Genomic DNA, 21,514 nt, shown 5'->3' with positions numbered 1-21,514 from the left:
CGCTAGAGCCCCTACGGCCGCGCTGTTAGAAACGGGGCCCTGGCGCGTTCCCGCAGCTCCACATTTAACATCGTGATGAGGGCAATTCCCGACTCTGCCAGCAGCGCCGCCAAGCGCGCACAGGTGCCAATAGGCAGGGAAGGGCCCCGACGCAGAGCCCCGCGCCGCGCTCGCTTCCCGCCGCCCGCCGCCCGCCGCCCGGACCACGGCGGCGCGGGTACCGCCCCAGTGCAAGAAAGGAAGGGCAGGCTCCGCCGGCGGACTTCCGGCGGCGGCCACTTCCGGCGGCGGCCACTTCCGGCTCGGCCCCTCCCTGCGCGCGCCGGAGCCCGGGCGGGGCGCGCTCGTGAGGCGGGTGGCCCGCGAGGGCCTGGCTCGGGGTGGGCCCGTCGACCCCCAGCGCTGTGGACTTGTCTCCTCGTTTCAACCCCTCGAGGCGACTGGTTTGTGGACAAGAAGGGCGAAAACCCGCCCAAAAAGGACACGAGCTAGGGCTCGTCGTGCTGTGTCGGACCGACCGCGCGTGTAAAACACCTCAAGTAACAGACACACGCGTGCAGGTGTCGGGGGAAGGCCCGGCCGGCGCCCCGGAAGCCTCCCCACCCCTGCGCGGGCCGGGCGCTCAGAACCGAGCCCCCGTCCGGAAGTGGGCCTGGCGGGGAGACCCGTTCAGAACCCGGCTTCTTCCTCCTCCGGGTAGCGGCGGGCCGCCTGCACCGCTGACCGCCCGGGCTGAGTGCCCTCAGCTGTGAGGAGCGTGGGGGTGGCCGTCCTGGCCTGCCGTGTGCGGCCTCCTCCTCCAGTGTATAGTCCTGGCCTCCTGTGAGAGCCTGTCCTGCGTGTGACCCTGGCCTCCTGGCCTCCTGTATGCGACCCTGTCCTCCTGTGTGTGACCCTGTCCTCCTGTGAGACCCTGTCCTGTGTGTGACCCTGGCCTCCTGGCCTCCTGTATGGGACCCTGTCCTACTGTGTGTGACCCTGTCCTCCTGTGAGACCCTGTCCTGTGTGTGACCCTGGCCTCCTGTGTGACCCTGTCCTACTGTGAGACCTTGCCCTACGGTGTCATCCTGGCCTGTATGGGACCCTGTCCTCCTGGAGACCCTGTCCTGTGTGTGACCCTGTCCTGTGTGAGACCCTGTCCTCCTGTCATCCTGGCCTCCTGTATGGGACCCTGCCCTACTGTGTGTGACTGCCCTACTGTGTGACCCTGTCCTCCTGTGTGACCCTGTCCTACTGTGTGACCCTGTCCTCCTGGAGACCCTGTCCTGTGTGTGACCCTGTCCTACTGTGAGACCTTGCCCTACGGTGTCATCCTGGCCTGTATGGGACCCTGTCCTCCTGTATGGGACCCTGTCCTCCTGGAGACCCTGTCCTGTGTGAGACCCTGTCCTCCTGTCATCCTGGCCTCCTGTATGAGACCCTGTCCTACTGTGTGTGACGCTGTCCTGTGTGTGACCCTGTCATCCTGGCCTCCTGTATGGGACTCTGTCCTACTGTGTGTGACCCTGTCCTGTGTGTGACCCTGGCCTCCTGTGTGACCCTGTCCTACTGTGAGACCTTGCCCCACGGTGTCATCCTGGCCTCCTCTCTGGGACCCTGCCGTGCTGCGTGTGACTCCTGTGGCATGCATTTTTCAGTGAACCAGATTTGCCTTCTCTGACACTGTAAGACTGCATTGGGGAATATTTCACATAAAGAAGCTTTCACACAGTGTGTTCCTGAGGGGACAATAAAAGACGGACAAGTAGGTTTGGGAACCGAGCTCCAGTCTGTTGCCACAGTTACTGAAAGAATATTAAACTGTTCTGAGAAGCTCTGCAGTAATGGAGCTCAGCTGACTTTGTTTAGCCGGGTGGTTTTCAAGCATTTGATCTCAGAGACTTGTGGGTAACACCCTGTTAATAGCCACCCCTCTCCCCACCACCAACTGTGGGTTTTTTCCCAGAACACACTTTTGGGGGACGCTGACATAAATCATTCACCTGAGCACAGACCTGTGCAAGAGTCACTCTCACTTCTCAAACGACATTTTGGAACCCCTGTTCTGAAAATCGTCTGACTGGATTTCCGTAAGGATGGTTTCAGTTTTACAGATGATTGAGAAATCAGTCCATAAATAATGAAGTACTGCAAGCCATTAACATTAGGAAAAGGAAGTGAACCCTTGCCCTTCCTCCTACATAGATCATGAATAGATGCCGTCTCAATATCATCGAGCCAGTGTTATCAATGTATTATTTATAAAACATAGAAACAATTACGTGGAAAAAATACAAATTGTTCCAAGTGGAAATTCAACAATTCAGGGCTTCTTAATGACAAACCTAGGAAATTTGTTCAAGGACCTACTTTAGTAAAACATGATTAACATTTCCTCTGATAAATAGAAGGTTGAGAAACACTCGAGAATGTTGTATGTGTGCATGAAGTAACAGTCACTGGAAACTTGCCCTAACATTATAGAATAAAATTCGGTACAAGGAACATCTTCAGCTTTATTCATGATGATGTAGTTACCGAAGTAACAACAGAATCTCTTAATGAGGCAGTTTTGGCCCAAACCTCTATCAAGGGGAGCTTTGAAGTGACGTACTATTAATAGTATGTTACTAAACTTGCAATTTCAAGCAAGACCTGTCAAAGGACGACAGTGACAAGACATGGCAGCGTCCTTGTTCCAGTGTCTGCTCCTCCATCCTGTAGGGCCAGAAACCTACATAGTTTGTTCCCACAGAGATGACCAGGCTCCAGAGGACACACCAATGCCAGCCAAACTCTAAAGGAGCCACTGAAATGATTCCCTTTAAAAAGTTCTAGTCAGTGACTTCCCAGGTGGTCCAGTGGCTTAAGGCTCTGCATTTCCAATACAGGGGCCTGGGTTCCATTCCTGGTCAGGGAGTTAGATCCCACATGCCTCCACTAAAGAGTTCCTATGCACAGCTAGAAGATTCTGCATGCCACAACTAAGACCTGGAAATAAATATAAACAAGTGATCAAAGTGCAAAAAAAGATTACATATATGTATATGTATATATATATCACTGATGCCTAGGATCTCGGAGCATTCTTGATCTCCTTTTCTTAAGCAGAAACTGTCCACCAACAGAAAACCTACCTAGACTTTTAAGCTCTCCACAGAGGCTGTTGCTGTGGCCTTCCTCCGGGCCCCCATCATCTCCGTGCCCTGCGTGCACCCCTCCTGAAGACCCCTTCCACAACACACGGACATGCAGACACACAGAGATGACCAGACCACAGCTTCCCAGCTGTTACAAGAGGTCACCATTGGCCTGTCTGACCCCTCAGGCAGGCCTGGCACTACCACTCTCAGATTCCGGCTCATTGAGGTGTGACCGCAAATGTTTCCAGGAATCCAGACAGTCACCAAAAGTATCAGAAGGGATGGTTTCAACATCCCTCCCACCCCGCGCTGCTCACAATGCTTCTCACATTAGGTGGCTGGCACTCTCCACGGAGATCTCAGCCAGGGGGAGCTCCCACCAACCGGAGAGGGCTCCCTGCAGACAAGATGCATCACCTGCGTCTTCATTCTGCCTCTCCTGGGCCCAGCAGAGCCCGATGCAGCGTCCTCCAGTCTAACATTCAAGGAGCCCTTCTCCGCGATCCTCCCCACCTCCTGGAGTAGAACCTGAAGGCCCTTCCCACCAAACACTGTATTATGTTCCTACCGTTGTAAGGAGACTGTTGTATCACACCGACAGTTCTTCCAGTGTTGGTCCTCACTCGCCTCAGTCTCCTTGCCTGTAAAATGGGGACAGTAGTCAAACCTATCTTTCTAGTGTCCGGTGGGCAGCCTAATGCGCAGAAGTGGCCGTAGGGGCTGGGGGCCCGATCCACGGAAAGAAGGCGCAATGCCAGGAGCGTTCCTGTGCAGGCTCCCCCCGTGGGTCACTGGGGCCACTGGAAGCTTCTCGGAGCAAGTGTGGGGTGTAGACACCCTCAGGACAGTCGGGCCCACGTAGTCCAATATGGACCATGAGGGGGCGTGGAAGCTGAGATACTGCGGTTACTAAGACCACAAGGGACGCCCCCCACCCCACGAGGCCCGCCCCCAGCCCTGCCCACGTCCCCGCCGGCACTTCCCGAGGTGGTCCCTGCGCTCCTCCCGGGCCGGCTGATGGCACCGCACTCACCTTCCGCAGAAACGCCATCCTCGGCCTGCACTGCTGGCCTTGGTATCGGATGATCATCCTGGCCCCTGGGACTCAGAACCGGGACGCACGCGACGGAAGGGGAAGCCCCCAGAGCGCGCCCGCGGCCCCGAGCCCAGGCGGAGCGAGGCTGCCCGCCGAGCTCCGACCCGCGCCCCCGGGAACCCAAATCCGCGCCGGCCGATCAGCGCGCTGCACCCGCCCGGCGAGCGCGGCGCTGGCGGCCACCTGGCGCCAGGGGGCGGTGTCGGGCCGGCGGGCCGGGGGCGCCGCAGATGAGGTGCGCCCGGGGCGCCAGGATGCTCCGTGGTCCCGGGCGCCCGCATGCACTGTGGTCCAGGGCGAGCTTGGACCCAGCACCAAGGCCCGAGGGCATGAACAGTGCGCCCCGGCACTTGCATCCCTAGCTGGGCTGCCACCAGCTCCCTGCATGGGCCTTAGCAAGCTGCTTGAACTTTCTGAGCGTCTGTCTCCTCATCTCGCTGGAAAAAAGTGAGTGGATGGAAAGTGACGCCTGTCTGTGTGTCGGGCGCTGCGAGGACAGAATGGATAACCCGGTGAACGGGCAGTGGAGTGCGGTTAGCGGGGAGGAAAGCAGCTCCCCTGCCAGGTGGACCGGCTCTGAACTCCCAGTGTGCTCAAGCCGGTTATGTAACCTTTCTCTGCTTCGTTCTCCCCATCTCAGCGGTGACATTGCTGCTCCCTCCTTGTGAGTTTTTCTTTGGGAGGGGGAATTTTGTTTTTGGTTTTAGGATACCTGAGCTAATGCATGTGAAAAGCATTTAGCAAATATCATATGTGGAATCTAAAAGAGTGATACTAATGAACTGATTTACTAAAGAGACCGACTCACAGACACAGAAAACAAAGATGGCTGTCAAAAGGGAAAGGGAGGGGAGGGATAAAATTGGAATGTGGGATTAACACGCACGCACACACGCACACATACGCTATGTCTGACGCTTTGCGACCCCATAAATGTCGCCCCCCCCCAGGCTCCTTTGTCCATGGGATTCTTCAGGCAAGAATACTGAACTGGGTTGCCATTTTCTCCTCCAGGGGATCTTCCCAACTCAGGGACCAAACCCTCATCTCCTGTATTGCTGGTGGATTCTTTACTGCTGAGCCACCAGGAAGCCCACACTCATTGTTCAGTCACTAAGTCAAGTCCAGCTCTTTGTGACCCCATGTACCACAGCACACCAGGCTCCTCTGTCCTCTGCTGTCTCCGGGAGTTTGCTCAGATTCACGTCCTTTGAGTCAGTGATGCCATCCAACCATCTCATCTTCTGCCGTCCCTTCTCCTGCCCTCAGTCTTTCCCAGTATCAAGGTCTGTTCCAAAGAGTCAGCTCTTCACATTAGGTGACTAAAGTATTGGAGCCTCAGCTTCAGCATCAGTCCTTCCAATGCATATTCAGGGTTGATTTCCTTTAGGATTGACTGGTTTGATCTCTTTGCAGTCCAAGGGACTCTCAAGAGTCTTCTCCAGCACCACATTCAAAGGCATAAGTTCTTCGGCACTCAACCTTTTCTATGGTTCAACTCTCACATCCATGCATGACTACTGGAAAAACCATAGCTTTGACTATATGAACCTTTGCTGGCAAAGTAATGACTCTGCTTTTTAATACACTGTCTTGGTTTGTCATAGCTTTTCTTCCAAGTAGCAAGTGTCTTTTAATTTCATGGCTGCAGTCACCATCCACAGTGACTTTGGAGCCCAAGAAAATTAAATCTGACACTGTCCCCATTATTTCACCGTCTATTTGCCATGAAGTGATGGGACCAGATGCCATGATCTTCATTTTTGAATGTTGAGTTTTAAGCCAGATTTTTCACTATCCTCTTTCACCTACTTCAAGAGGCTCTTTAGTTCCTCTTCACTTTCTGCCATAATGGTGGTGTCATCTGCATATCTGAGGTTGTTGATATTTCTCCCGGCAATCTTGATTCCAGCTTCTGCTTCATCCAGCCCAGCATTTCACGTGATGTACTCTGAATAGAAGTTAAATAAGCAGAGTGACAACATACAGCCTTGACGTACTCCTTTCCCATTTTGAACCAGCCCATCGTTCCATGTCCGGTTCTCACTGTTGCTTCCAGACCTGCAAACTGGTTTCTCAGGAGGCAGGTCAGGTGCTCTGGCACTCCCATCTCTTTAAGAATTTCCCACAGTTTGTTGTGATCCACACAAAGGCTTTAGCATAGTCAATGAAGCAGAAATAGATGTTTTGCTGGAATTCCCTTGCTGTTTCTATGATCCAAGGGTGCTGGCAATTTGATCTCTGGTTCCTCTGCCTTTTCTAAATCCAGGTTGTATATCTGGAAGTTCTCAGTTCATGTACTGTTGAAGCCTAGCTTGAAGAATTTTTGAGCATTACCTTGCTAGGATGTGAAATGAGCACAACTGTACAGTAGTTTGAATTCTTTGGCATTGCCTTTCTTTGGGATTGGAATGAAAACTGATCTTTTTCAGTCCTGTGGCCACTGCTGAGTTTTCCAAATTTGGTGGCATATTGAGTACAATACTTTAACAACACCACCTTTTAGGATTTGAAATAGCTCAGCTGGAATTCTATCACCTCCACTAGTTTTGTTTGTAGTAATGCTTCCTAAGCCCCACCTGACTTCATACTGCAGGGTGTCTGGCTCTAGGTGAGTGACCACACCATCGTGGTTATCCCAGGTCACACTACTATATACAAATAAAATAGGTGATCAACAAGGACCTATGTATACAGCAGAGAGTGTTAATGAGGGCTTCCTAGGCGGCGCGAGAGCAAATAATCTGCCGGCCAATGCAAGAGACGCAAGAGACTCAAGTTCAATCCCTGGGTCAGGAAGATCCCCTGGAGCAGGAATGGCAACCCACTCCAGTATTCTTGCCTGGAAAACTCCTTGACAGAGGAGCCTGGCTGGCTACGGTTCCTGGGGTCGCAAAGAGAGGCTATACTCAGTAATCTATAATAACCCAAATGGGAAATAATCTGAAAAAGAATGGACATATCTATTTATACGTATAACTGGACCACTTTGCTGTATACCTGAAACTAACACAATACTGCAAATCAACTATACTCCAATATAAAATTTAACAATGTTTTTAAAACACTTAGAACCGTGACTGACAAGTGGTGGCTGTCAGATAAACCACAGTTTGGGGGGACTGTTAAAAGTTACCATCTCTAGTGGCTCCATTGCACCCATGGTCTGAGTCCTGTATCTTTCCAGAATAATGTGAGGGCTCTTGGAGCAGTCAATGGAGGTGAGAGAATGGGATCTGAAGTCAGATTATGTGGGCTCACATCTCCACACTGCTACTTACTAACCAACGAACTGTGTGAGTCCGAGAAAGTTCCTTAACCCCTCTGTGAAATTGGAATGGCACAATGACTGCCTACGTGATAGACAGGACGCAAATCGGCAGATGCCAGTTGTGGCTGTTTCTAATATTAGTGTCATTGGTGATGGACAGGGAGGCCTGGCGTGCTGCGATTCATGGGGTCGCAAGAGTCGGACACGACTGGGCGACTGAGCTGAACTGAAAGATAGTATGACAGAAAGAGCACAAAATGAATTAAAGCAGCCTCATCTGACAGCCACTTCCCTCCCCCCGTCCTCAATTTCTTCATCTGTAAAGGGGCGACTTGAGCTCCCAGTTTCCGACAGGGTGAGCCCTCCCAGGTCCAGCAGCAGCGTTCCGTGAAAAACGGGGCCTTGCCTAGAGCTGGGCAGCTGCCGTCAGAGGCGCAGTCAACAAACCAGGCTCTAGATAACAGGGTTCCCATCCCAGCGGAACAGCGGAGTTCCTGCCAAGCTGCTCTGACATCTCAGCTCCAGGCTGAAGTGCTGGAACAGGGCTGGTTGACTCATCGGGAGATGACTTGGCTGAAAGCCAGCAGATGCGATGTCAGCCCGGCCAGGCAGCCGCCAAGGGAGCATGACGAGGGCGGGAAAGCCCCGCTTCAGCCAGGCTCCCAGACTCACGAGGGTGGGGAGAGCAGGCCGATTGCAGAGTCTCATAACTGGCGAACCTGTCTCCCCACTCTTTCATTTTTTGACTTAGGCTTTCTGTTTTCTCAACTAGGTTAGATGGTGACTTGTCTATTGGGAGATTGTGTGTAGTTTCCTTGAGAATCAGATTTTATTGAAAAGATAGAATGTTACGATCATCTGGTCACTGGATATTTCTGCTGTTTAACTTACTTAACAGCTGTGAGCGGGCTCTGTCGACTGGGAGAGAAGCTTAGGTGCGCAGAGTGGCCACCTGAGGCACTGTGTGTCTCCTGCCAGCCTGAAGACGTTCATGGTCCTCTGGCACTCTCTAAGGTGACCTTGCTCGGATGACAAACTGCACAGTTTACTACTCCAACAAGGATCTCGCCAAGCAGCCTCATTTCCCAGGTGAAGGGGACAAGGTAGGGTGGGGAGAAGGAACGTAATTAGGACTCAGGGCACCTGGATGCTGATTCCAAACCTACCATTGACCCACTGGGGACGTCAGGCAAGACTCGTCACCTCAGGAAATCCCAGTCCCCGGTCAGAGTTGTTCAGCGCTCCCCAGAGTCCGCTCTTCAACCTTCTCAAACTTTAATGCACATAGCAGTCCCCCAGGGATCTTGTAAAAACGCAGATTCTGACTCAACAGCTTGGGGTGAGACTGTGCTAACCACTAGACTACCAGGGAACCCCTTCCTTGTCTTGAGTTCTAATTTACAGCTTACCATTTTATATTAAGGCTTCCCTGGTGGCTCGGATGGTGAAAAATCCGCCTGCAATGCGAGAGACCTGGACTGGATCGCTGGTTTGGGAAGATCCCCTGGAGGAGGGCATGGCACCCCACTCCAGTATTCTTGCCTGGAGAATCCCCGTGGACAGAGGAGCCTGGCGGGCTACAGTCCAGGGGGTCACAAAGAGTTGGACACGACTGAGCGACTAAGCGCACACGCATTTTGTATTAAGCATCTCCTGTGCCCCTCACTGATCCAACTGTGAAAGAGGCATAAAGTGAAAGTGAAAGTCGCTCGGTCGTGTCCAGCTCTTTGCAGCTGACCCCATGAACTGTAGCCTGGCAGGATCCTCTGTCCATGGAATTCTCCAGGCCAGAATACTGGGGTGGGTAGCCTTTCCTTTTTCCAAGGGATCTTCCCAACCCAGAGATGGAACCCAGGTCTCCCATGCTGCAGGAGGATTGTTTACCGTCTCAGCCACCGGGGAAGCCCTGAAAGAGGAAAGGCATAAACGAACCAAGACTGTGGACGAGCACTAGACCACACGGACCCATGTCCAGACGGCCACATCCCCAGCTCCTCCTTAGTCCCCACTTGCATGTCGCAGGATTCTCCCAACGGCATCCTATTAAAAATCGTGATGACCTGGCTGACGACACTCACGACACAATGCTCACACTTCCAAAGATGCCAAAGAAAACAGTGGCCAGTACATTACGAAATAACACCTGCCTCCAAAAATTCTTCCACCAGTGTGCCTTCAAATGCCCACGTTGAATCGGCATTTCTGGGCAAATCTACAGTGTGAGGCTTTCCAGTGGTTACCAGAAGTCATTACAGGAACAAATCACGTGGATTTCTTGTCAAAAAAATTCTGACTTGACCCCAAACTACTGTCAAGACAGTGTCTGTCTAACAAACACCACAAAAGAAATCTCCTTCCAAGTTTAGTTCCATGAAGACGGAAATCACAGCATATCCTTTCCCTTGGTCAAAAAGAGATGTGCACCCAGGCATTTCCCACCCTGAGCAGCAGAACAAATCCGGCATCAGGCTCTCTTGCAAGAATTGGAATGAATGTTCAATTTTTCATGATTTTTTCTCCAATCTGTCTTCCTATTTGAATTCATGTATGATTGGTTTCATTCTCTAGGTTTTGGTCCGCCACAAGTCCTTTTTGGAATGACTTGGGATGGAAATAAATTGTATTTGAGTAGCGAATGGGAGTTGACTTGATGAATTGGACAAGGTGGGGGGAGAAAGGAAAACCTGTGCAGTCGAAGTGGTGTTCAGGATAAGTGACTATATTCATCCAAATGTTTGTGGAACCTACATTGTTTTGTTTTAGTCCAAGATGCATGAGAGAAGGAGAATAGTGTGGTGAAAATACATTGGAGTTTGATGAAAATTTGCTTTCCTTGCAAGACAATTGATTAAGTCATGCCTGTCTATCGAAACCGATCAGCTCAGTTCAGAAGTAACAGGACGTCTTGTTTCTCAACCTGAGCTGCAACTCCATAGCTTCCAGGTGAGGTGAGTGAGTGAGTGAGTCGGGGATGGAAGCAGGTAGGAACACGGGAATGTGGCTTCAGGAACTCCACGTAGAATGATCTTAGCCAAGCGAGACCTCCCAGTCGCCTCCAGGATGCCCCTCTATGATAAGGCAGGATTCCCCTCCATCTTCTCCATCCTAAGGAGAAGAGCTCCTGCAGTGAGTCCAGGGCACACACTTCCCAGAAACACCTGCTAGAAATGATCAGAGGCAAATAGGACCATGTTGTCCCATCCTCTGTTCCCCAGAAGACATCACTCTCCCTTCCTTAAGCAGGAGTCCGGTGGACTCTGCTTGAGAAAACTGACATCTCTCCAGATGAGTCAACCAGCCCTATTCTAGCACTTCAGCCTGGAGCGGAGACGTCGGAGCAGCTTGTTCCCCTGCAAATATATGCTCACTTCTGAAAATACAGAAATAGAAGCAAATTTTCGAACTTCGCATGTAGTCTAGGAAAAGAGGTTTGGGTGAGTTGAAGTGGGATGGCGGAGGGAGAGAAGTGGACTGGAGCCCCTGGATTTAAAGGGAAGGCCCTTTCCTAAAGGCTGGTTGTTGTTTTTTTTTTAATGTGGACTATTTTAAAGTCTTTATTGACTTTAGTTACAATATTGTTGTTTAGTTACAATATTGACTAGTTACAATAGTGTTACAATATTCTGTTTTAAGTTTGTTTTTTTTTTGGCCTTGAGGCCTGTGGGATCCTAGCTCCCCGACCAGGGATCAAACCCACACCCCTTTGTCGGAGGGCAAAGTCTTAACCACTGGACCGCCAGGGAAATCCCAAGTGTGTTTTCAAGAGTTAGTCCTCATGTCACATGGATGCCCTTCCCACCCGCTCCGTGTTCAAGAGAGAACCTGTACACCGCAGGAGGCCTGGCCCAGAACTAGGAAGGAGCGGAGATGAGATTCCAACCCAGCAGGCCAGGTCCGAAGTCCAGAGGAAACGCCGCGGGGCTCTGCGACTCCCGCGTGAAGCGCCTGTGGAATACAGACGAGGAGGAGCGAGGGAGCTGTAGGCCGCTCCCACCCCGACCTCCCACCCCGACTCTGCCCTCTGCTCCCTCCGTCCTGGGGCGGAGGTGACTCATCCCACGGGCAAGCCCTTTCCCCCCAAGCCGGGGCTTCCCACAGGCAGCATCGCTCCAGCGCTCCCTGCCCCGGGCCAGCCGGGAGATCCCGTCTCCTTCCGGCTTCCGCAGGCCCGCTGGACCCTCGGACTAAGCTCAGGTTTCCAGCCACGCCCTGATCAGAGAGAAAAGCACTGTCTCCTTGTCCTTTTAACCGATGCTCCCCAGTCAGGGACTTTCCAAGGTTCCCGCCCTGCTTCCTTCCGGCTCTGGTCTTCCTGGGAAGAGCCCCTCCGGAGGGCTCAGCAAGCTGACCGACGGCAGGGAGTGAAGACAGGAGGCGCACCTGCGAGGGCCCATCTCACGGCCACCGCCAGTTTCACTCTCTTTATTTAGACGCGGGGAACTTCGGTCCTCCCCCCGCCCCTCCCCCCCGCCCCCCGCCTCTCTGCCCTCTCCCCGCCCCCCTCTCTCCCCGGGAACGTGAGCAGCACCTTGACCTCGGGGGCAGCAGTCCTATCCCCCAGCCTCCTCGCTCCTTGGGTAGGCAGCTTTTCTGGGACCAAAGCCAAGGCTGCTCTGCAGACACCAACATTTTTTTTAATCCAAACTCAAGAGAATTTATCTTCCGCAAGGGACTGCCAGCATCCCTCCCGCAAAGACCTTCTGTGGCTCCCTACTGCCTCCCGGGAGAAAACGGCGCCCCTCCCCTGAAACCCCAAGGCCACGGGGATCTGAGCTCATTTTCCAGCCAGTGCTGCCCCCTCACCCTCCCGAACCGCCCTCCTCGGTCAGCGCAGGGGGCGGCTTTGGGTCATGTTGGACCTGCGGTCGGCTCTAGCCTCCCCCCCGCCCGGGTCTGACCTCGGCGGCCCCGAAGCCCCCCCGCCCCGAGCGCCTCCTTCCTCCTCTGGGCTGGCCGGCGCCCGCGTGTGGCACACAGCTCCCAGGGGCCCGGGTCCCCGCTGCACTATGGGCGTCCCCGGGGGAGCGCGGGGGCCGGGACAGCTTCCTGTCACCCCCCCTCCGGCCCCTGCATCGCACACTCTCCAGCCCCATGGGACCCTCTTTCTAAACGAACTGCCCTCTGCCCCCCAAGAACTCCACGCAGCAGCCCCCGCAGGGCCTTCCACTGCGCACCCCGCCCCCGGCCCAGAGCAGAGGACCCCCCACCCGCCACCCCCCACCCGCCCAGGCTGGAAGCCCCGCTCCCCTGGGGCGCCCCCACCCCCGCCGCTCCGCTTCCTCGCACTGCCAGGTGTCTCCCCCGCGGGCAGTCTCTCGTCCTCGTCGTGAGTGACTTCAGAGCCCCCGTGCTGTGCCCCCCTTCCCAGCTTCACAGCCCCCGGGGCCCCTGCTGCCCCCGCGTCAGCCGCCCACGCCCGGCCGCGCGGGACCCTGTCCTCACCAGCAACGCGCGCCCTTCCGAGTCTGGAGTCCGGCTCGGGCCTGCGAGCCGCCTTCGCCCCTCCGCTCTCCCCGCCCCCCAATGCCATCCCGGCTCTCCCCTCCCCCCCACGCCCCCCTAACGGCCCCCCCGGCTCTCTCCCCCCCGCCCCCCAATGCCCCCCACCGCTCTCTCCCCGCCCCCCTAATGCCCCCCCCCGGCTCTCCCCCCCCCACGCCCCCCTAACGGCCCCCCCGGCTCTCTCCCCCCCCACGCCCCCCTAACGGCCCCCCCGGCTCTCTCCCCCCCGCCCCCCAATGCCCCCCACCGCTCTCTCCCCGCCCCCCTAATGCCCCCCCGGCTCTCCCCCGCCCCGTCCCCTAATGCTCCCCGGCTCTCTCCCCGCCCCCCTAATGCCCCCCCCCCCGGCTCTCCCCCGCCCCGCCCCCCTAATGCCCCCCCCCCGGCTCTCTCCCCCCACGCCCCCCTAATGCCCCCCCCCGGCTCTCTCCCCCCCCCGCCCCCCAATGCCCCACCCCGCTCTCTCCCCGCCCCCTAATGCCCCCCCCCCCGGCTCTCCCCCGCCCCGCCCCCTAATGCTCCCCGGCTCTCTCCCCCCCGCCCCCCAATGCCCCACCCCGCTCTCTCCCCGCCCCCTAATGCCCCCCCCCGGCTCTCTCCCCGCCCCCCTAATGCCCCCCCCCCCCGGCTCTCTCCCCGTCCCCCTGACGCCCCTCCGGCCCTTCCACCACCCCTCCGCCCCCTGACGCACCCCCCAGCCCCGCTCTCCGTGGCCCCTGCCGCGGCGGGGCGTGCGTTCCTCTTGCGCCGAGTCACCCAGTACCGGTGCTGTGTGCACGGAGCCCTTGGGGCTCAGACAGCCGGGGAGGCCTCGCCACCGTCAGACCTCCAGGCAGAGGCTCCGGGGCCCTGCTGGGTTCTTGTGCTCCCAAGGGTGCCTCACGGCTCCCAGGAGAGAAGCCGGCTGGGCTTCCCTTCCCCTTCTTCTGTCTTTCCAGAAGCTCCTGGAACAGACGTAAAGCACCTCTCTCCGTGCCGCCTGGCACCCTGCTTCCAGAGGCCGGCGGGTCAACACTGACAGCCCTGAGCTCCGACCAGCCCTCCCCACCCCCCACCCCGGCCTCGGGTTATATAGTCCGCCCTCGTCCTTGCCGTTAGCTGTCTGCTCCTGCCCTCCCCACACGTTCGGGAGGGAAGTCGGGAAGGAGCACCTGAAGAGCAATGGTTGAGCAGGTCCCCGTTGGAGGGGCCCTAAAGGACACGCAGGGCCTGGCTCAAGCCGGGCTCCCTGCAGCGGCCCCGGGTCACCAGGATCCAGTTTTTCAGGAGACACACCCCCTCTTTTCCCCCAAGCTCCCCCCTCCTGGACCCCCAGGCCCCCAGGCAGGACTGGGAGGGAGCGGACGTTGAGATGAGCAGTTGAGCTTTCCAGTGACCTGGCTGTCAGAGCGTCTCGGAGCCAGCGTCTGGGCCACGACGGGAGAGAAGGGCCTGGATGGGCAGGACCGAAGCGTGGAGCTCAAACCCAGGCACAGGCTACGCAGGGCCCTTGTCTCTCTCCGTCACTCGATGAGACAGCTCCATGCCAGCGCAAGCAAGGCCAGGGGAGGTCAAGGCAACACCAGGAAGTGGACTCTAATAGCTTCCTTATATCAGGGTTGGAAGCTCGAGTTGATAAGGAAGTTGGAATCAAGTGCCCCAGCTGGAAGAGGCCTCTGCACAGGAAACCCTGCGGTAGGAGATAGTCTGTTCCCACCGTGCTCCGGCCGGGCCTGCAGCTTATACTGACCACATCCTCGGGCCGCCCGGCCTGGAAAGAAATCCACACCTGCTGCCCAGCCAGCACCCGGGGGAAGTGCCCGTGAGCCCAGAGCTGCTTTACGTGCCCGGGGGCGGGGCCACACTGCACACACCACCCTGACTATGGACCCGCTGCGCTGGGCAGGGCACGACCATCACTTAGGGTCGCCTTCGTGTCCTGCACGGAGCTACCTGCTCAGCTCCTCCAGCTAGGTCTACTCATCAAGACAATTGAAAGGAAAAAGTGCTTGTGAATCAGTGTGAGGTCCCCACGTGCCCCTGGCGTGAAGTCATGAGTTGCAGTCCTCAGGGGGCCGCACACTGCTGGGTGGGGTGGCCGGAGTCAGGCATTTCTTGATTTCAGTCAGCATCACCCCTTGAGTGAGACCTTGATGAGTGCCCCTGACGGCTTAGAGTTTCAGTCTACCCATCCGGGAAATGGGAACAGGGCTCAACCAACACAGAGCAAGAGCTCCCGGACCACAAACTTCCAGCAGCATCCTGATCTTTCCCCGAATGTTATTCCCCAGCCCAGAATGCTCACCTTCCCTTCCCTACCTTCCCCTTCTTTTCTTTCACAATAACTCAAATACCATCCACCTGATTTCCAAGGCCACACCTGAGTTCCCAGGCTGGTGGACTTGCTCGAACACATCAGTTGTCCCTGTTCCTGACTTAGCACCGTGATGGCTGGTTGACCAGTTGGCCTCATCCACTTTGCCCTCCCTGCAATGTCCCTCCCTTCTAAGCCCACAACACAGGGCAAAGTGCCCAGCCCACACAGACGCTCCCCACACGTCCAGGCCGGGCAGTGCTGGGCTGGTACCATGGGCCGTAGGTCGGTCCCTCCCTGTACGTCAGCCACCACGGGCTGGCTTTTGACCTGGACGGTCTGCAGAAGGAGACAGGTCACAGTGACTCAGGCCGCTGGAGGATTAGCAGAGCTGGGGCAAGGGGGAGGCCCGCGGGTGGGTGGGGCAGCTCTCCCTTCCAGCAGAGTCTGCCCCCCTCCAATCCAGCAGAGCCCAAAGTCCTGTTAGAAGCCGTGCCTTTCCCAGGGAAGCTATGAGGGGGATTGAAAAGCCAGCCAGGGAGCCGTCAGAGACTTGACTTTCCCTTCAACTTCTGATGTCTCCAGCCTGGACCCAGCACCTCCAGGAGTTCGATAGATTTAAGGAGTGTCCTTCACAATCTCAGAGACTCTGGGCAAAGTCTAGGGTCACTGGTGTGATTCAGAGGGTGGGGTAGATGTCATAAATTACACATATGTCTTAAAATACACAGGCACGCGCGCACACACACACACACACACACGGGCATGCACACACACATGCACGCGCGCGCGCGCGCACACACACGTCTCCTGGGCCTGCATTCAGTCCTTAGGAGAGGAGCTTTCTGACGGACAGAGGCACCCTGGCTCCTTAAGCCTTTCCGGGTCGACCCAGTCTTCCAGACGGGCAGCCCCCACGCCTCCCAGCACCTGTGCCTCTGTCCTTGCCCTCACTAAAGAGCCCGCCTGGCGAGCTACAGTCCGTGGGGTTGCAAAAGAGTCGGACAGGACTTAGCGACTAAACAACAACATGGTTTGTATTTTTTTAACCTTCATATTTATGTAACAAAACCACTAACCATTTTCAATCCCCCAATGCACAGCGGCAAATGCTACATTACGTGACACCTACGTGGGGCCAGGCAGGCACTCTGCCAGGTGCTTAGTTACCATCACACTGAACCCTCTCAGCAGCCCAGTGACGTGTCGGCAGAATCAGCTCCACTTTTCAGATGACAGAAACGAAGCTCTGGTGTCTGCTGGCTAAGGCTGCCCGCTCCCAACGCAGGGGCCCAGGTTCCATCCCTGGTCAGTGAACCAGAGTCTACAGGCCATGACCAAGACCCAGAGCAGCGAATAAATACATAAATAATTTCTTAAGAAAAAGAAATGAAGCTGAGGGAGTTTGTGTGTGTGTGTGTGTTTTTTGTTTTCGGGATTCACATGGTAGATGCTGGGAAAGATTGAGGGCAGGAGGAGAAGGGGGCGAGAGGATGAGATGTTTTGGACGGCATCACCCACTCAGTGGACATGAGTTTGAGCAAACTCCGGGAGATGGTGAAGGACAGGGGAGCCTGGTGTGCTGCAGTCCATGGGGGTGGGGCGGCAGCTCAGATTGGATCCCACTCGCGCCCAACTCTCCCTGCCGCTCTCAGCGACCCCAGCCTGAGCCTGACAGGAGTGGGCAGCGGCTGAGAGGGGTGACAGCTCAAATTCTGTTTTCTCCCGGCCCGCGGGCATCCGGAGCGTCCTGCCTGCCCTGTGGGGGTGGCCACGTGATTGATCGCAGTGAGTGATGGCGCGGCCCAGTCGCCCCGTGGCAGGCACACCCCCCGGCTAGCTCAGGTCACCTGAGAGCCCCTCACGGGTGGTGTCCGGCTGTGCCAAGTTAGCGGAGCATCCCGCGGGGTCTGGACCCTGGTTCTGCGTCGCGAGGCAGGGCCACAAGGGCCTCTGGTCACCGCACACACGCCCTTCCAGGCCTGCGGGGCTGCAGATGCAGCTGGCAGCTGCCAGAAACGCAGGGAGACGGGAGACGTCTGGGAGCAGGCAGATGGTGACTACTCATTCAAATGACACACACTCAGTGAGTGTTTACCATATGACATGGGATTCCCATGGGCTCAGTGGTCAGGAATCCGCCTGCCAATGCAAGAGATGAAGGTCTGATCCCTGGGTCGGGAATAACCCCGGGAGAAGGAAACGGCAACCCACTCCAGTATTCTTGACTGGAGAACCCCCATGGACAGAGGAGCCTGGCGGGTACAGTCCATGGGGTTGCAGAGAGTCGCACACAGCTGAGCTCAGCACACGAGCGCGCGCCATGCTGGATGCTGAAGGCACCGTGAGCTGGCTGTGGTTCTGGCCTCGGGACCGGAATTCCGGGGCAGTGGGGGAGGGAGGGGAAGTTACCGCCTGCTGTGAACCACGATCTGAGGGGCGTGCAGGGTGGGGCGGGAGAATGCTGGGGGACCTCGGAGGCTGGGAACCTCGATCAGCCCTGAGGGGTGGGGGAGGGAGGAGGGGAGGGAAATAATGAGACAGGGTGGGGAGGTGGGTGGGAGATGGGGGTAGGGGTGGAGGTCCGAGAAGGAAAGGAGTGAGATAGAGGGCTAGGGCCTGGGAAATACAGCAAGGAGAACCCTGGCTGTTCTCTACCACCGCGGGCCAAAGGAGAAAAATGGCCGGCACTGGACTGGGATGGCATGAAATTCACCAGGAGCAATGTCTCCCTAGGAAAACGCTTTCATCCCGGGCGACTTCCCAGGCTGTCCAGCGGTCAGGGCTCCAAGCTTCCACTGCAGGGAGCGCAGGTTCCATCTCCTGTCGGGGAACTAAGATCTCACGTTGTTCGATGTGGCCAAAAGGTAAAAATCACCACCACCATCATCATCAAACTCCCATTTTACAGACAGGAAAAGCGAGGCACGCTACGTTCAGTGAGTTCTCCCCAAGGGTCCCGCACCTCGCTCCTTTCCTTCTCTGGGAAAGGAAATGACCAGCAGACGATTTGATCTGCTTCACAGGGTTAAACCAGAGAAGCAGGTGACCTCGACTCATTGCTTAAGACTTTTCCCATCACCAGCCGTGTACAAGCAAAGAAAGGGCAAACAAGGAGTGCAAAACTGCTGGCAGCCGAGGAAACACTTCCTCTTGCTCTTACCCCCTCCTCATCCTCTTGCGTGGGGTGGGGGGCCCGGCCAACCCTCCCAGGGCCGGGAGGAAGGCAGTAACTACAGCGAGACAGAGAAGGCCTTCGTGGCTCAGCTTCCAGACCTCTGCCGCTGTGACGCTGACTCAGCAGCTGGTGTCTCGCTGAGTCCTGCCGGGAGCCAGCCTGTTCTTTCCCTTAGTGGCTGACACACGAGTCTGGAGATGGAGCGTTGATGGCATTATTCACCCCGGGGAGCCAGGCTGCCACGGCCTGACAAAGGCCCAGGGGACCGCTTCTCGGCGCCCCTGGGTGAGCCCTGACCACATGATGGTCAGCATCCTGGGAGGTACAGAGGCAAAGGCCAGTCTCGGCGTGCCATGCTACACCTGGCTGCTAGCGAGGCAGGAGCACGGTTCACGGAAGCAGCAGGCCCGGGCCTGCCAGTCCATGTTCTGAAGAAGAAAAAACTGGATTGGGAGCAGACGGTGTGCAGACACAGGTGTCAGCTGAGACCCCGCACACGTCAACTTCTCCAGAGAAACAGAACCTACGTTCAGTTCAGTTGCTCACTCATGTCCAACTCTTAGCGACCCCATGAATCAGAGCACACCAGGCCTCCCTGTCCATCACCAACTCCCGGAGTTCACCCAAACTCATGTCCATCAAGTTGGTGATGCCATCCAGCCATCTCATCCTCTGTTGTCCCCTTCTCCTCCTGCCCCCAATCCCTCCCAGCATCAGAGTCTTTTCCAATGAGTCAACTCTTCACATGAGGTGGCCAAAGTACTGGAGTTTCAGCTTTAGCATCGGTCCTTCCAATGAACACTCAGGGCTGATCTCCTTTAGAATGGACTGGTTGCATCTTCTTGCAATCCAAGGGACTCTCAAGAGTCTTCCCCAACACCTCAGTTCAAAAGCATCAATTCTTCAGTGCTCAGCTTTCTTCACAGTCTAACTCTCACGTCCATACATAACCACTGGAAAAACCACAGTTTTGACTAGATGGACCTTTGTTGGCAAAGTAATGGCTCTGCTTTTGAATATGCTATCTAAGTTGGTCATAACTTTCCTTCCAAGGAGTAAGTGTCTTTTAATATCATGGCTGCAGTCACCATCTGCAGTGATTTTGGAGCCCCCAAAAATAAAGTTGAAAAAACAAGAGAGTTCCAGAAAAACATCTATTTCTGCTTTATTGACTATGCCAAAGCCTTTGACTGTGTGGATCACAATAAACTGTGGAACATTCTGAGAGAGATGAGAATACCAGACCACCTAACCTGCCTCTTGAAAAATCTGTATGCAGGTCAGGAAGCAAGTTAGAACTGGACATGGAACAACAGACTGGTTCCAAACAGGAAAAGGAGTGGGTCAAGGCTGTATATTGTCACCCTGCTTATTTAACTTATATGCAGAGTACATCATGAGAAACGCTGGACTGGAAGAAGCACAAGCTGGAATCAAGATTGCCGGGAAAAATATCAATAACCTCAGATAAGCAGATGACACCACCCTTATGGCAGAAAGTGAAGAGGAGCTAAAAAGCCTCTTGATGAAAGTGAAAGAAGAGAGTGAAAAAGTTTGCTTAAAGCTCAACATTCAGAAGATCATGGCATCCGGTCCCATCACTCCATGGGAAATAGATGGGGAAACACTGGAAACAGTGTCAGACTTTATATTTTTGGGCTCCAAATTCACTGCAGATGGTGACTGCAGCCATGAAATTAAAAGATGCTTACTCCTTGGAAGGAAAGTTATGACCAACTTAGATAGCATATTCAAAAGCAGAGCCATTACTTTGCCCACAAAGGTCCGTCTAGTCAAGGCTATGGTTCTTCCAGTGGTCATGCGTGGATGTGAGAGTTGGACTGTGAAGAAGGCTGAGCACTGAAGAATTGATGCTTTTGCACTGTGGTGTTGGAGAAGAGTCTTGAGAGTCCCTTGGACTGCAAGGAGATCCAACCAGTCCATTCTGAAGGAGATCAGCCCTGGGTGTTCATTGGAAGGAATGATGCTAAAGCTGAAGCTCCAGTACTTTGGCCACCTCATGCAGAGTTGACTCATTGGAAAAGACTCTGATGCTGGGAGGGAATGGGGGCAGGAGGAGAAGGGGACGACAGAGGATGAGATGGCTGGATGGTATCACTGACTCGATGGACATGAGTCTGAGTGAACTCAGGGAGATGGTGATGAACAGGGAGGCCTGGTGTGCTGCAATTCATGGGGTCATAAAGAGTCGGACACGACTGAGCGACTGAACTGAACTGAACTGAAAAATAAAGTCTGACTCTGTTTCCACTGTTTCCCCATGTATTTCCCATGAAGTGATGGGACCAGATGCCATGATCACAGTTTTCTGAATGTTGAGCTTTAGGCCAACTTTTTCACTCTCCTCTTTCACTTTCATCAAGAGGCTTTTTAGCTCCTCTTCACTTTCTGCCATAAGGGTGGTGTCATCTGCTTATCTGAGGTTATTGATATTTCTCCCGGCAATCTTGATTCCAGCTTGTGCTTCTTCCAGCCCAGCGTTTCTCATGATGTACTCTGCACAGAAGTTAAATAAGCAGGGTGACAATATACAGCCTTGATGTACTCCTTTTCCTGTTTGGAACCAGTCTGTTGTTCCATGTCCAGTTCTAACTGTTGCTTCCTGACCTGCACACAGGTTTCTCAAGAGGCAGGTCAGGTGGCCTGGTATTCCCATCTCTCTCAGAATTTTCCACAGTTTATTGTGATCCACACAGTCAAAGGCTTTGGCATAGTCCATAAAGCAGAAATAGATGTTTTTCTGGAAATGTCTTGCTTTTTCGATGATCCAGCGGATGTTGGCAATTTGATCTCTGGTTCCTCTGCCTTTTCTAAAAGCAGCTTGAACATCTGGAAGTTCACGGTTCATGTATTGCTGAAGCCTGGCTTGGAGAATTTGGAGCATTACTTTACTAGTGTGTGAGATGAGTGCAATTGTGCGGCAGTTTGAGCATTCTTTGGCATTGCCTTTCTTTCGGATTGGAATGAAAACTGACCTTTTCCAGTCCTGTGGCCACTGCTGAGTTTTCCAAATTTGCTGGCATATTGAGCA

The sequence above is a fragment of the Capricornis sumatraensis genome, chromosome 8, assembly GCF_032405125.1.
Source record: "Capricornis sumatraensis isolate serow.1 chromosome 8, serow.2, whole genome shotgun sequence".
Classification (NCBI taxonomy): domain Eukaryota; kingdom Metazoa; phylum Chordata; class Mammalia; order Artiodactyla; family Bovidae; genus Capricornis; species Capricornis sumatraensis.
This window is presented reverse-complemented; position numbering follows the sequence as displayed.